This window comes from Formica exsecta, unplaced genomic scaffold (genome assembly GCF_003651465.1).
Source record: "Formica exsecta isolate Colony F162 unplaced genomic scaffold, ASM365146v1 scaffold1308, whole genome shotgun sequence".
Taxonomy (NCBI): domain Eukaryota; kingdom Metazoa; phylum Arthropoda; class Insecta; order Hymenoptera; family Formicidae; genus Formica; species Formica exsecta.
In genome coordinates, this window is record NW_021848640.1 from 1,330 (window position 1) to 13,891 (window position 12,562).

General features: G+C 36.6%; 1 pseudogene; it reads left to right on the forward strand.

The window, feature by feature from the left end:
* Window positions 1-1,471: 1,471 nt before the first annotated feature.
* On the forward strand, window positions 1,472-2,054 carry LOC115245795 (annotated as a pseudogene).
* The last annotated feature ends 10,508 nt before the right edge of the window (window positions 2,055-12,562 follow it).

The following is a 12,562-nucleotide window of genomic DNA, read 5'->3' on the forward strand; positions in this document are numbered from 1 at the left end:
TAAAATTTTCGTCTTGAAATGTTCTAAGGAATCTGCCATTAAGAGGAAGTACGGTAGTTTTAGGACACCCTGTATATATGTGTACATACTATAGAATTTCGATTGCACATAGAGAGAGCTATGTTTCAAAGTAAAAGATTCGAGTATATTTCATGAACTTTCAGTTACATTTTGATACTCGTACCAATATCATTCGTTATTGTAATTGTTCATTGTTCGTAATTTGTTTTATTCATAATTGTATAGTTTTTTATAATTACATTAAATACATGTTTTTTATAAATATTACTTATTTCAATAAAATAAAATCTAGTTATTGAATTAAACTGAGATTCATAAATATGTATTGAACTTGATCCCATCCCTAGTCAAGGTATTAACCATACGTACTTTTAGACGACGCGTACTCTTAATCGCTCTTATTCTAATTACAATTACAGACGACGCGTACTCTTAGTCGCTCTTATTCTAATTACAATTACAATTACAATTACATTTGATCAATTATCAATTAACAATTACGTAATTGTAATTTGTACACAATTACTTTTCGCAATTATCTCATGTAATTGTTTGCAATAATTAACGATTATAAAATGTAATTATTAATTGCATTAAGAATTACATTGTAATTGTAATTTGTAATTGTTAATTAGATTACATTTTTGTCCAACTCTGTCGTCAACCCCTCGTTCCGTCGTTTCTGCGAGTATAAGGATCGGAATTGCCGGAGTATCTCGAGCGTACTGCTCGAGAGGCTTCAGGTACCGATCTGGTGCCGAAATGTAATTCGGCGGTCTTTTTATACCGAGAGAATAACGGGAGCCGCGTCGTGTGGTGGGGTTAACGACGCGTTGCTTTCGGCGGCGGTAATTACGGATAACGCGCCGTTTCCCTCCGGCGGGAAAGCGACGCGGCGTTTCGGCGGGTGAGTGCTCGGTATTTTCCGGGAGCGCTCGGCGGTTCTCGGTATCGATACGGGCCGTAACGGCAGCCGTATAACAGCTGTATGGTAATCTCTGATTAACGCTAACAATGAGTATTAACAAGGGCGTTAAGCGCCTCTGCCCCTGCCCGGCTGATGTTCGCCGGGCGGCAGATTTCCGGCTAGTCAACTGCTGGGTAACGATGGGGAGTGCATTGTTACAATATCTATAATCAACAAAAATATTTTGCATTTTGACTAATATTCGCATTCTGTCGGTAAAACCGACGATTAGTGCATCCCCATAATATCAATACTTGTTTGAAAAGAATCTTTGGCGTTCTTTAACTTACAACAAATTCTGGACAATGATAAAGCTGAGGACCTTGACTTCGAGTCCAGCAGTGCGTTTACAAGTACTTAGACAGTCCAACTTGGTATGAATACTTATCACATCATGTTTCTTTGATAATGTGCCTTTGATAATGGCACAATTATTAAATATTTACCATAACTAATATAGCACTAATTTCTTCAATGTTACAGCGTCTTGGAAAGATCATAATGCCACAAAGCGATTACTTTATACCTGGAAAGAACATGAGAAAGATTTCAAAAGTGAACAATGCAAGTCCTCAAAAGTATGGAAAAAGATTGTTCTTCAAAATGAGAATAGTCAGCGGACCTACATTAGTATGCAATATGAAAACAAATATTAAAGAACTGTGCAAAAAATATGTTTAGATAAAAGACCATAACAAACAATTGGGCAATAGCCCAATGACTTGTAAATTCTTCGATGAATTTGAGGAGATATTAGGAGATAAACTATGTATTCAATCTGTATATGTATTCAGCCTTGGCTTCCAATTTAAAGAAACGACCAGCAATCTTAAATTCTCAAGATAGTGAGATAGAAAGTGGATCTGGTAACGATAAGTGTGATAGAAAAAAAGTGAAGAAGACCAGAATTCAAAGGGAGCTGGGCGAGTAGTCTGCTACTTTACGTGAAGATACCAGACGCAGGAAGGAGACAAAGGAATAGCGTCACAAGGAATTGGTGGCAGCATCTGATCGAGGAGTTTCTGTATATAAGGAAATGATGGAGAAGCTTATTGGCAAGTTATAAGGACTAATATACATTAAATCGAAGCATGAAATGTGTTCTATTGCAAGTTGTTCAGAATTGAAACGTAGGATTTAATCGATAAATCTGAACGGTAAGAGCCGAAATCAAAACGCGAGCGAGAATAAACATCATCGCGATCAGTCGATCGGCTCGTTATCGCGTTACACAAACAAAGAAAAACTGTGACAAACAGCAAGTTCTCGAAGGTTCGACGTCGAAAAACCCTTGTTTTTTCCATCGGCAGAGCGCGAGCTTCCGCGGTCGGTCGATTTAGTCTGCCTACGACAACGATTCGAGCCGGTCGACACTGATCGATCTTTCTCAGTAGCTTTTTGCTTATTCTCTCTCGTGTCGCGTACACAGTAGGCTTACTCGTCTCAAACTCGTTCCGAATTGTCTCGCATACGATCGCGTCTACATTCTCGCGGCGGTCAATTCGGTAATATCTCACACTGTATTATTTACTCCGTTAGTGCTAAGACATTGTGAACGTTAATTGTTTGGAGTCCGAGAGTCGATGCTCGTTACCCGCATCGTGAATGTCCTCTGTCTCGCGCTAAATTCCATCCGGCGTCCGCGTGCAAGATTTCCGTTCTCGCAAGAATTTCTAGCAAGAAGCTCTTAATCAAGATTTCCGAAACGCGTCAAAGGCAGCAATTAACAGGACATTTAGAAGATTTCCGTCGGACTCGCAGAGTACGTGCCGTTGCTAGGGTTGTCAACCGTCCGGTTTTGACCCGGACTGTCAGGTTTTCAAGAGTCTTGTCCGGTGTCCGGTTGACAAGTCAAACCGGACGTCATATGTCCGATTTTTAAGTACATATAAATAATAAAATGAAATTTAAATGATAGATCTAAAAGATCAACTATCGACAATTGTTGTGGTTCTTGCACATAGAACATGGCTTGCCGCGCGGTGCAAATTGATGCGATAACCAATCAAATCTTCCGCCGCGCAGAAAAAATTAAACTCTTTCCAACTTGGATTGACTATCGCGCCAACAGTTGGCGCGCGGCAAGCTTTGTCGCGTCCTGTGTGCAGCAGCCATTACTCAACGGTTGCATAATCATTGTTTTATGATTAATAAACATAACTATTGTAAAGTCTGTTGATCATTTCATGTAATCTATCAGCAGTTTATTTTAATCCGTGAGTCAGTATCTTTTTCGATTTACAGTGAAAAATAATTGAGAATAGGCTATGACCTATGGTCTTGATATACGTGTAAAGATTAGGATACCAACTCGAATTTTTACATAGATTTGTTTGCGTTGCTTGAAATTCCCAAAAATTTTTGCACTGAAAACGAGATAAATATATATTCGGATGTTAAAGAGAATGAAAGCGAAGGTGCTTAGTGCAAGAAGTTTAAGCAACACGAACAGACATATGAGTCATTGAGAGTGTAAGTGGTATAAGTAAATTTTTTCTAAAACGATGTCTACAATAAGATTTTAAGTCCTAAGCCTTAAGAAATTGACCAATCACAGTCAAGTATGAGGAGAATACTCGACTCTGTGATTAGTCAATTTTTTAAGGCCTAAAATCTTTTTGTAGACGCCGCTTAATTCGATAGCAAAAACTTGATTTACATCACTTTTGCTTTTTACGGCTCAAGGTCAATGCTATTAGAGTGTCCCTTAATGTAATTAATTACCAAATAATTTATTACAGGAACTTTAAATTTGTTGAAAATGGATCAGCTAACGCCCAAGAAGAAAGTAAAACGTTTCTGTTCTTTCAACGATAATTGGGTTAAAGACAAAAATTTCAAATCATGGCTTATGAAATATAGTGAAGAATATGCAAAATGCAAGATGTGTCAAATACGATTTACTGTAAAACATGATGGGATTAGTGCAATTAAACAACACTTAAATTCACTAAAACATAAAAAAATGGATAATTAACAGAAACAAAACCAAACACTTCATAACTTTTTGGAAAGTAAAAATACACCGGAAAATGAATCTCTTTCTTTATACGAACTTTCCCTTACATATCATTCGGTCAAACATCACCATAGTTATAATAGTGCAGATTGTTTCACTAAAAATGCTAAAATATTTTTTTCAGTCTCTAAATTAGCACAAAAATTACAGTGTGGTGGAACAAAAATAGAAGCAATAGCTAGTAAAAATGTTTTGGCTAAAGCAAGTCTACAAGATGTTTTATATAATTTAAGAAATAGTTCTGTTTCTCAGATTGTGTCAATTAATGAACCTAGTACTTCAGCTGCATTTTCCATAGATAGATCAATTATTTTTGATTCTATACCTTATTCTATTGCATGCGATGCTAGTAATCATGGTAATAAAAAAATGTTTCCTTGTATTATTAGATATTTTACACTTGAAAAATCTATTCAAAATAAAATTATTGAATTTTATGAAGATGCAAACGAAACAGCAATTGCAATTTCTCAAAAAATTACAGAAATTTTGATTAAATCTGGTCTATCAGCAAAGAATATGATTTCATTTTCAGCTGATAATGCTTCAGTAAATTTTGGCAAACATCACTCAGTATATAAACTTTTGAAAGATGAACATAATCTTGGTTTCATAGCAGCTAACTGTTTATGTCATGTTCTAAATAATAGTATTAGACAAGCAAACAAAAAACTGCCCAATGATATAGAGAATCTAGTCATTAAAGTTTACAATGAATTCACTGCGGTGTACATCTGTGCCAGCGTAAGTGCTGGTAATCTGTCCACTAAATCCACCACGTGGTGACGGTGGAAGATCGTATTATTAATTGGGAGCAGAAGAGGGGGCTGCTTAGGCGTAATAGTTTAGGATGGACTACTCGAGGAAGCTTCCATTCATATTGGTGACGAGTCAAGACTCATCGCTGAGCGGCTACGGGGGCCAATTTTCAATCGTTTAATATGATTGGACCGCTCTGGAGACGTGCTGGGGATGTCGTCTCTCCGTGGCAATCGGCACTGCATCAATGGAGCGAGATTCCAACATCGCTCTGGAGTCGTATGTACTGTGTTAAAGTGGTGTAAGGTGTGAGGTCTGAATAGCTCAGTGGTAAGAGCAGTTGCTCGGAAAGCGAAAAACTCGGGTTCGATTCCCGATTCAGCCACTCGTACCTCGCATATTTTTTCAGACCCGCAAATGTTGTTTTCTAACAATTATTTGTCGGGCTGAGGAAGTGTGTAAACGCCCTACACAGACACGACAGTGCCGCTGCCACGGAAGGGATGGATGCTTGGTTCGTGCCTCCTGCCGCCTTAAATCCCCCCCCCCTTGCTTCACTCGTACTGCTGTTAGTGCACAAAACGTTGAACAATTGAAAGAATGTTTTGAATTTGTAAATCTTAAATATAAAAACATTCTTCGTCATGTTCCAACAAGATGGCTTTCGTTGTATCCAGCTGTGGATAGGTTACTAAAATGTTGGCCAGCGATTAAAACTTACTTTTTGCAACAAGATAATGTTCATCAAGTAATTCTAGAATTTATAAGTGATCGCAGCAATGAATCGAAAGAAGATATTTCTTCATATCTTACTCTTCCAGAGTGTTATTTATATTTTATTCATAATATAATGAACTTATTTCATGTTTTAATTGCTAAACTTGAGAGTAATACTCTTACCGTTATTGATTTGCATAATATTCTTTGTTGCTTTAGAGATAGTTTAAAGAACCGAATAACAGAAAAATTGTTTGGAGTTAAATTTAATCAAGCATTACCAAATCGAACAATATCTAAAAGAAATTCATTTGAAGAAAATGCTATTAACTTTTTATCTATATGTATTTCTTATCTTCAGAAGTGGTATAATTTCAAAGATAGCCTGTTCCAATATTTTTCAAATCTTTGTCCCTCAAAACTTGATTCGTTTCAAGATATTATAAAAGCAGCAGAAATCCTCAAATTACAATTTGATGGAGATCAATTATATGAAGAGTATATAATGTTAAAAACTGTTGCTCATCATATTGATAAAAATTTATGATTAACAATGGATAGATATTTTCAAGAAATGTGATTTTACTACAAATAACTTACTAAAAATAGTTCAGGCTGTACTTTCAATACCAACAGGTAATGCTTTCCCAGAAAGAGTATTCAGCTTAATGGAACAAGTATGGACAAAGTCAAGAAATAGAATGGAAGTTGAATTGATGAAAGCTGAATTATTTACGGTCATTAATTTTGACATTTCATGTAATGAATTCGTAAATTATGTTAGATCTAAACCTAATCTATTAAAAGCAGTAAAAAGTACGGAAAAATACAACTTTAATTAAATGTTTAATTAAAAATTTAATTAAATGAGCTTATTATTTTTCTTATTTTTGTTCAAAAAAATATATTTTATGTTTTAATAAATGTTAAACGTTTTTTATTTTAACGTGTTAAATGTTTTAATAAATGTTAATTGTATGTGTAAAATTTAAAATATTTAATTTTATGTTTGGATTTGGCAACCCTAGCCGTTGCTTGCTCCTATCACTCTGAATAAACGAATATTCAAAACAATCTACACTCGAGTCTTTGCTAAAATCTCCTTGTAACGGTTCACCTTTCCCGTACGCCGCGGATCAAGGCTCGCCGGTTCCTTATCCTCCAGCGGATCTACGGATTCGCGTTACACACGGCTTCTCGCTCATCTCTGAGCGTTTCTCAAGATTCGGGCGATCTCGTCGAGATCGACTCCCGAACACAAGTGTTCCAAAAAAAGTCTGTGATAATCACATTCTAATTAGTGATTACATAATAAAATATATTATTTTATATATTATTTTAATGGCTAGACTTGTGTTCAGAATCTGATGATGTAGCATCCTGCCTATTGATATTATTTATGGAAGGTTATGTGTAGAATTCTATCCATTGATTCCATACACGATTTCTTTATAATTTCTTAAGGCTTGTTATTTTTACAACTGAAAGCTTTTTTAATGAATATCTTTTCTTTTTATGTTTTATTTTTATAGTGCAAGGTTTGATATTTCAGAAGCAAGAAGTTAATAATGCTTGTTTATTTCAGTTTCTTTTTGTATTTCAAAGAAAGGAAGTCCTGTATGTTTCACTCAATATTGTATCTTTAAGTCTATAACGCTAGTCTATAGATTAAGAAAGTTCAATGTGCTTTATGCGAGATGTACATTTAATTGTTCAGTATTGTTCTAAAATGAAATGTAGGAATTTATGCCAAATTATTATAAGTATTTTTTGTTATTACATTTTTTATTAATAAACAAAATAACTCATGATTTCTGAGAGTATAACTAATATCTATAGGTTTAGATTTAGTGACCAAATATTCCTTCCATTCATATATTGATTATGCAAAATAATGACATAATAAAAGAATATATTTTGATAAAATAATTTTTTATAATAATTACATTTGAAACCTAGTAGCCAGGAATCCATATAGACATGTTTACATTCATATTTCTCATCTTATATTGCTTTCTTACTGTACGGGAGTCGACCTCGACGAGATCGCCCGAATCTAAAGAGAGAAACGCTCAGAGATGAGCGAGAAGCGACATGTAGGGCGAATCCGTAGATTCGCTGAAGGATAAGGTGATTAGAAAGAAAATATTCCCGTGATGTGAGTTAAACAAGCGTTTACTAATTAATAATGAGAGCGAATGACAGCCCGTGTTCCGTGATTCCGATCGGAAATTTTGAGATGTCCTTTAAGTGACTGCCTTTCTCCGCGGTTCGGAAATCTTGAAGGATTTTTTGTTAGAAATCCTCACGATAACGGATATCTTGCACGCGGACGTCGGATGGATCTTGACGCGAGGCAGAGGACATACGCGATACGGTGATAGGGCGTCGACTCTCGGACTTCGCTTTCTTCACAATCACAATTACGAATATTAAGCAAGTAACAATGTATAGAATTGAGGCGCTTTTCACCTTGAGTTCTATGCTCGACCGTATGCGAGAATGTCAGTTGAGAATTTACAACGAGAATGACGAAAGCGTTTACGACACGAGCGAATTAAACTACAAGAAATGCGCGAAACTAACGATACAGGCGTAAACGACACGAGCGAAGACAACAAAAGCTGCGCGAAATATGCTGGCGGGTTTCGACCAGCTCGAATTGTTGTCAAGGACCGACAGACTGCGACTGACTGACTACCGTGAAGACTCACGATCGACCGATTTCGATATGATAAGTTTTTCGGCATCGAACGTTCTAGAACCAGATGTTTGTCACGGTTTTTCACTCTAACAAATAACACTAGGGAAGTATCATACGGCGATTTTCCTGAAACTACAAAATTTTAATGGCGATTTGGTGGAAGGTACGATCCCAGCATATTTTTGATATAGAGACTCTCCTGTGTGAGGCACAGCGTTACCCGCACGATCGGCGGCTCGGCTGTCGAGGCTCGAACGGTAGTGGGGGGACCCTCATTACTCGCTTCAGAAATCCGACCGAAAAGGGCAACTAATTCTTTTATTACAAAGAAGTTTTAATTCTCCTGAATATGATGTGTATTCAGTTATTACAGACGAGGAAAAATCTTTTGCAGCTAATTTGGAGAATTTAATTAAAGATGCTATAGATGCACAGATATTTGTCGCACTATTTAGCCAATCGTTTCTGCCAACGGAGATTTAAAGTCCCCTTTAAATCTCCGTTAATAGTCCTGCAAGAGACTAGTGGTAAATTTGGACCAATCGTTGAGAAAACTTTGTACAAAGCAGACAATATTGTCGTATTTGCATCAAAATGAATGCCACGTAAATTTAACGACATAATTGACACGTTACGTTAAATATACATAACATTTATGTATTTTGGTAATGTATTGAATGTAAATGTGTATACTCTAAAAGTTTTATAAATGCTACGTAACTCTAATGACATAATTGAAACGTTGTGTTAAATACGTACCAATTATGTATTTTGGTGAATGTAAATGTGTATTTGGTGAATGTAAATCTTTTTCGTTAAATATCTCAAAAACTATACGAGACCGCCAAATAAAACAAAGTGAATATTAATCAGCAACCTCACCTTTACAACATATGTGATGGTCAAGGTCATTGGCGAGATATTTGCTAATGTAAATAATTATCACAATTATTATACTTTTTACCATTTTCTCTTAAAAAATAACTTTCTCGTAGGAGTCGCCAAAATTCCTTTTAGGGGCTTTCATTTTAACCTGGAAGGAAGCTTTTCACGAAGTTTCATCGAAATCGGAGACAGGCCCTTTTCGGAACTTTATCCCGTATTTATTATAACGTTTCAATTACGTCGTTAGAGTTACGTAGCATTTACGAAAGTTTTAGAGTATGCACATTTACATTCACCAAATTGCATAAATGTTACGTAATTATTATAACGTTTCAATTACGTCGTTAGAGTCACGTAGCATTTACGAAACTTTTAGAGTATGCACATTTACATTCACCAAATTGCATAAATGTTACGTAATTATTATAACGTTTCAATTACGTCGTTAGAGTCACGTAGCATTTACGAAACTTTTAGAGTATGCACATTTACGTTCACCAAATTGCATAAATGTTACATAATAAAGTAACGACAAAATTACATAACAATTCTATGCAACAATTATAGATTCATTATGTTATTGATACAACTGATATGTTATAGTTTCATTTTAATGATCTGTAATATATACATATAGAACATTATGTAATTGTTACAGAAATGAGTCCTATGTGTTTACTGGGCGGCTTACAGAGCCAAGATCGCTATGTTCGCAGGTTTCGTTCGTTCGATTGTAACCGGACAAACATACACGAGATGGAGAATTGTACTTTATTACAGGTCTTCCTACCTTTAATTACGGTCGCCAGTTCGTTTTACCATCAACGAACAAGGATGTTCGTCGCCCGTCGGATCGTCAAGATGGCCGTCGGACTGGTTCGTGCGCGTCAATCCGACGCGTTATCTCCGCTGCTTCACGGTTGGATGTAAATCTCTCCTTCGCTGCTAATTTCCCCTCTTCTGTTTCAGGTCGTCGTTGGATTCTTCGAAGATCAACGCCCAAGGATCGCTGGACTACCCACGGATGCTGTTGGATCGACACAGGAAGGATTTCACAGACTCTAGGTTGGTAAATGATTTTTACACTGAGTTTAATATTTAAATATATAAATAAATATATAAAATATATTTCAGGTATAAAATCACAAATTCACAGTCTCTACTACTTTCTCGCGTATCTCCACAACTCGGAGATTTGTTATACGCGTTATCTAACACTTAAAATATTACGGGCTTGCCACGCAAGCTTTTTTACGCAATATAATTATGTAAGACGCTATAGAGCTTATAGTCCGTTCGGCATAACTTTCTGCTGCCATCTATATTGCGCGCGCAGCGGTTGTCTCGCTGCTTGTCAACGAAAAGACTTCCGAAGTTTCGCTCGCGAGGCTCGCTTTACCTATAATTTCTCGCGTTATATATCGTTACTGTAAAATTTTTGTTTTTCGCGCTTATTGATCCGAAAATAATTACAATGAATTAATGATATTTTACCAATAAAAATGATACGAAACACGAAATCGGATAATTTTTAATCAATTATGTAATTAAAATTATGATTACTTATTTCATTAAAAATAATCCGATTTATCCAATGTTTGTTTGTGTTGCGATGCAACCATGGGTTGTTAAGGGTTCGAGATACGGAAGAACGAGTTGAGACGCGACTCGTGTTCCGGCTTTTATACAGATAAAACCGTTTACTTATTTCTCCGTGCGTTCTTCCTCGCTATCCGCGTGAGCGTCCGTTAAGTATTTAATACGCGAGATCCAATCGATAAAGTGATACAGTTGTGATACAAACATTGTTTGTTTAATAAAATAACTAGTTCTAGCAAATTCCTTTGCGCCTTCTCCCCTGACTCTAAGACCCTCGTAATCCCTCGGTCGCCTTCACAGCTTCAGAAGCGGGATTTTTCTGTGGGTTTTTCCCGGAATTTTCTTTAGTTAGACTGGTTTTAACCGCCGCGAAGTGCTACGTTTTATATGAGATTCGCGTATGTTGCTACGCCATCACGCAATTAAGATTGTGGTGTGCTCTAAGACTTTCTAAAAAATATTTCAAAAACTTAATTAAGTCTATCATCGTTGTTCGCGTGTGATTACGTCATCAATTTATGTGCTAAAAAAGACATTATTGTCCTCTAAAATTTTTCGCTGATATTGCATCAACCGGCCCGCCATGTTGGGCACGCACATTGTGGTCAGCCATATTGGGCACGCTTATCGTGGTCAGCCATATTGGTCTCGCACATCGTGGTCAGCCATATTGGGCACGCTTATCGTGGTCTGCCATATTGGTCTCAGAATACTATTTTCTTCAAGATGATTACCCGACAAGATATAGAAGCACTTTCTTTGCCGAATCTTCAGAGTGAGCTTCGTAAACGTTGGATTTCTAAGGTTCCCAAAGATCATACAGGCTGTGTGACTTTATTATGGAATTATTTAAAAAAGATTAATGCTCAAGAAAAAGCAGAAGAAACTTCTAAACTCTCTAACAATCATTCGATGGAGGGAGAAAGATCACAAGACTTCACCAATTTCCCGTCTGATCAACCTGAAAATGCCTCTAATAACCAATTAGTGGAGTCTAAAGAAATGACGGAGTCTCATCGTTCTTCTTCCGTGCAACCTTCTATTGAGGTTAGTAATGCACCAATAAATCAAGCTACTAATGGGAATTGTCTAAATCCCTCTACAGATGATGTTATGACTCGATTTTGTACATTGATGTCGAATCAAATGAAGTTTCAACAACAACAAGCTCAGCAACAGCAGGAAATATTAAAGTCGAGTCAAATGAAGTTTCAACAACAACAAGCTCAGCAACAGCAGGAGATGATGATGCGAATCTTGTCTGCATTGAACAATAACAGAATTTCAGATCAGAATCATTTTTAATCTGAACAACGAACTTCGGATCAGAATCAGTATCAATCTGGACAACAGACTTCGGATCAGAATTAGTATCAATCTGGCCAACATTCTAAATCATCTCGTCAACGGGATCATACTTCTTCTAACTTAACGCAAGTACCTGAGAATTTTTCTATGGTTTCAAGTAGTGCGGCTAAATACCTGAGTTCCCAGACTCCGCAACTTAGTGGTTCAGAAGAAGGCAATGTAGAAATATGGTTAGAAAAGCTAGAGAGTGGCTGAAATTCATGGATTTCCTGATGGTGTTATGCTGTCTGCGGCAATTTCAAGGTTAATCAAGACGGCGCGACGCTGGTTTGATTACAGCACCAGAATTGTTAACAGATCTTCGACGGTTTTTAAATCCTCTATTATTAGGGGAGAGGCTCACTTGCGCACAGTACAATTGGACACGTTGCAATTGCACACTGTGATATTAGACACATAAAGTTGCGCACTATTTGATTGGACACATTTTACTTGCGCACAGTTCGTTTGGACACATTTCATTTGCGCACTGTTCAATTGGACACGTTGTTTTGGAACACAACACATGTTTTTGTATAATTGG